This window comes from Vigna radiata, chromosome 5 (assembly GCF_000741045.1).
Source record: "Vigna radiata var. radiata cultivar VC1973A chromosome 5, Vradiata_ver6, whole genome shotgun sequence".
Classification (NCBI taxonomy): Eukaryota; Viridiplantae; Streptophyta; class Magnoliopsida; order Fabales; family Fabaceae; genus Vigna; species Vigna radiata.
In genome coordinates, this window is record NC_028355.1 from 12,793,716 (window position 1) to 12,798,983 (window position 5,268).

Genomic DNA, 5,268 nt, shown 5'->3' on the forward strand with positions numbered 1-5,268 from the left:
TATTAAGTTTGATTGTTTACGTGGTGGTGGGGAAGTCTTCCAATGGACCAAGTTGATTGTAAGATTAAATTAAATTTTAAGTATAGTTTGATTTTTGAAAAATATCTATATGACACTCTTAATGGTAGTTGTAAATATAAAATTGGAAAGACATTAAGTTTCTTAAATTTTGTTTAAAATTTATCTTAATTTTGAAGTAATTATTTTCGTATCTTTGTAAATAATTTATTTTAGATTTTTTTATTAAGACCATAATAATATTCACACACATAATAAGTATTTTTTTTTAAAAAAAATAATTATTATTATTATACTTTAATCCTTAAGTTGTTATTAATTAGTGTTTTAGAACTCTTAAAATTATGAGAGTCCATAAAATAAATTACGAATAGTTACATTTTCCCCTAATTTAATTTGAACAGATCTCTGTTTCAATATCTTCAAAATTTAAGTGCCATGAAGAGAGGTTAATACATCACATTTTTTAATGCCAACTGAATAAAAAAAAAGGACGAATAAAACGTGTGATAAAACTTTTGTAATTTAAAACAACTTCTCTATATTAAGTCATATAACGAACACCTCATTCATTTTTAACGAAATTCCAATTTGTATATACTTTATGAGTATATTATTAAATATTTAATATTGATGCTTTTAGTTTAATTATTTCTGTATGAATAATTTTACTTATATATCGTTTATGATTTTCTTAAATGTTTAATACCTATTGGTCCCAATTTTTGTTAAAAATATTAAAAATGGTCATCATTTTATTTTTTTTCAATGTAGTCTTTAAGAATGTAATTTGTGTTCATTTTAGTCCTTTTTTTTTTCAATGTAATCCTAAAGAACGTAATTTTTGTTCAATTTAGTCTTTATTTGTGGTTCACAGAGTTTTTAAAAAGGACTAAATTAAACAGAAAAAGAACCAAATTGAACACAAATTACAATCTTTGAGATTACATTGAACAAAAAATAAAAATTGGGACCATTTCGAACTTTCCGAACAAAAATGGGAACCAAAATAGATATTAAGCCTTTCTTAAACACTCATTCTATATACTAAAACATTTATTTTTTTATAAATCTTAAAAGAAAAAAAATGATGAGAAAGATAATATGAATGAAAGATGATAATTAGAAATAGATAGAAATATAATGATTAGTGAAAAGAATGGATAGAATTAGAATACATTCCCCTTAGATTGATGCATTCATTGTATTTGCATAGTGATTGATGAAAATGAAAACACATGATGCTGAGTAATAGTATTCGTCTAGGGTGCCTGAATATCCACACACATATTCTCTACCTTTTATTGCTAAAACATGCTTTTCTTATTAAACTATTCCTAATTACTAATTAATTAATTCACTTTACACCAAAGTCGTTGCCTGGTCGGTGTTATTCTCATCTCATTAATTTTTAACTAAACTAATATTTAACTATATTCTCATCACAAATCCAAAAGGTCAACTCTTTTCTTTATCAATATCCACCAACTAAAACAATATATTATTATCATTAACAACCCAGCTTCTTCTATTGCTTCTAATATTCTATTAACTACTTTTATCTATACATTTTTTTAATCAATTCTTCTACTGCTTTACTCACTCATTACTTTATTATATTTTAACTCTACTCATTTAATAAATACTCATACCTTCTTTTTTCATCTGTCTTTTAAGATTTTTATGTACATATAATATATAATACAATGAAAATAATCAATATTATTTTAAATTTATAAAGAAAGATAATGTCTTTTTTCTAAAATTATATTGATTGTTGATTGTTGATTGTTGATTGTTGAAAAGAAATGGAAGAATTAAAAATTATTTATTAATAACACTTTAGAAATCACATGTATCTTTGACAGCGGTACAAAATTGTTCCTCAAAGGTTTAATTGCTTCTTTTGTCTCCAGTTTAATTGAAGTGTGTTAAATTCGTTCCCCTTTTAGAAAAATGTCAATTTCGTTTCCATATAGAAAAAAAATGTGTCAATCAAGTCATCTCCGTTAAATACAAACTAATAGTGTTATGAATAATAACCACTTCATGGGTCTGATCCCTGATATTGCAATGGAAAAAGTGAGTTTTGAAAGTAATGATTTTTAACGGAGATGACTTGATTGACACAAATTTTTTTTATATAGAACGAAATTGACATTTTTTTAAAAGGAGGACGAATTTGACATATTTTAACCAAAGTGGGGACAAAAGAAACAATTAAACCTTCCTCAAAATATTATACAGCGATGAAAAATTTACATAATTTTTTTTTTCGAATTTTCACTGAAATCTAGTGACACTAGCATTAGTTATGTAAAATCGTTATTGACGCAAATTATTTGATACTTGAATCTTGTATTAAAAAAGTTTGATTTAATTGTATTTTTAAGTCTCTGGGTAATGAATTTGATTTTGGTTTTGCAATAAAAAAATTTACTTCCCTTATGTTAAATAAATATTTTAAATTTCTAAGTACTTGATAGGACCTATTCTAGTATTTGTTTAATAATCACTTTTTGTTTAAGAATTTAGTTAAAATTTGAATACTTCTTAAATATGTATTTATTTGTAATTAAGTGTTTGTTTTTGTCGTTAACGAAATGATATTTGTCTCAAATTCACCCATCAACTTGTTTTTTGTCTTTTTCGATTTCGTAATCAATTGACTATTTTCTTTTATAAGAATAGGTTTACCAGTGAGTAGGAGATGAAAGGTGTAAATTAATGAGTGAATTAAAAACAAGAAAATGAAAGTAAAAATAAAATAATCTCGTTGACAACAAAATTAAATAATAGAATATCTAAATTAAAAGTAAAAGTATTTTAGAATAGATTTAAGAGAGTAAAGTGTTATTAGTTGATATTTGAGATTTTTTATTTTGATTTGAGTAAAAGTAAAATAAGGGTTTGTTATTTTAATTGGGTACGAATATCTAAACTAAACCTAACTAATCCATATGGATGGATGAATAGAATAGCGTGTAGGTCTGCACATGTAGATGTAGGTGATGATGTAATGCCTTCTCAGTGGGCTACTCCCTTCATTTTGTCTCCTCCATCATCCAAGGAATCCTACCACACCACATCAACTTACCCATATGCAACTCCTGTGTTCGCTTCGGTTGACTTCACTGTTTACGTGTATTTATGAGCGAAAAAATGCGATGATTGTTATGTTCGCTTTAGAAGAATTGCAAGGAAAGATTTGCTGCGATTTGTAGGATATATCACTTTTTCAACCTCTTGCTCCCAAAACCACACTTTCTCCTCTTCTGCCCCAAATCCATCTCCTTCACTTCATTCTCCTTCATTTTCGCGACTGCATTGCTGAAAGCTGTGAAATTGAAGATAGACTTTTGAGATTCAAATGGAAAATTTCAATTGCATGTTGTAGAGACGTGTAACTCTTTCCTCATCAACACATGGACCTGCATTGTTATTAATTTGACAGCAAATTATGTAATGCACTTACGGTAAATTGAGTAGTAATATTATTACATTATTAGTATTTTAATTATTATAAGAATTAAAATATGATGTAAAAAATACAATGTTCAAAATTAAAATTTAACTTTAATACATTGTCTTATAAAAATAATTATTTTAATTATTGAAAATAATTATTTTAATTTATTAAATTATTTTTTTTATATTTTAAAAATTAATTTTAATATATATTTTTTTAATTTTTATTCTTTATAAACATTTTTACTATTAAATATAACATTTTAAAAATTATCATTTTATATTACTTTAATAACTAGGGGTATTTTGGTAATTTTAAATTTCTATCAATTAAACAAATTTTTAAAATTTGTCACATCAATCAAATCCTACACTAATTTTCATAAACTTTACTTCCAAATCCACTCTCAATTACCAACAAATCCACTCAAAAAAACAACAAAAAAATTACTCTCAAATCCATTCAAATCATCTCCCCCAAATCATCTCCCTCAAATCATTACAAACGAACAGAGCCTTAGAGTTAAAATGAATTCACACTATATAAACTGATTCTAAATTTTATTTTACATATCATTCTTATAAAATTAAATTAAATTTAAAATTTACTTTCTAATATAATATTACATAGAGTTTTAAGTTATAATTTTTTATAATAAAATTTGTTATTTGTTTAACTTAATCTCACTTATTATAAAGAAATTTATTATTTGTTAGTCATATGGTAATAAAACAAGTTTAGAGTATATATTACATGTAAACTCTAATATTTTATTTAAATAGTATTTTTGTTATAGAGAAACAATTAAATAGTCAATATTATATTTCAGTTAACAATTAGGAGAATATATAGTTTTATTATAGTCATTTAAACATAACTATAATCAAACTCCATTAACAAAATTACTAAGTTCAAAATCTATGTACAAGAGTTGGTGTCTATAAACCACCAAGGGAAAAGATAACTACTGAAAAGATAATCCTAAAGCTACTAAGCATCTAGGTCGCCTCCACCTATGACCTAATCCGTGACAACAATTGAGACAATCACGAAGAGTTCTCCTTAAAACCCTTCCAATCTCAAAGCCATATCATCATGTGTTACAAACATACCTCTGAGTATTATATAAAACATCATACCATAAACCTCCAAACATAAAATAGAAAAGAAAGCAAAAAAAAAAAAAACCCTTAATTCACTCGCCCAATGAGCAACTTTTGCTTGCTTAGTGAAAAGGAAAACAACAAGCCTCTCAAGCTAAGCGAGCTGGCTCGCCTAACCTTTACAACTTTCTATCAACCACCCCAAACACTCACATAGCTAGCACCTTCACTTGTCCAGCGAGAGCCAAAACAACAAACTTCCCAGCTAAGTGAGTTGGCTCGCCCAACCCTTGGAACCCACTATCAAAACCTCCCTAAACTCGCCCAACGAGCCTATTATGCTCACCTAGCCTTGCTGCATAATTTTGTAGCTTCAAAACTTCACAAATAACACCCATAGACCTCTCATGACCCCTAATATGCCAATTTACCAACTTTTACCACACCTAAATGAGATTCTAAGCTACTATAGACTTAAACAATTGTGTACAAATAATTCTAAGCTAGTTTTAAACTATTTTAACATAAGATTTCACCATAAAATAAACCAAAACCTCACTTTAGAGCCTAAGATTGAATTCCACTAGTTATAACTTATTTGTGAGCAACTTATGTACTCTAACAAGTTAGAAATGTTACTAATACTCTAAAAAAACTTCTAAATTCACACAAAACCTC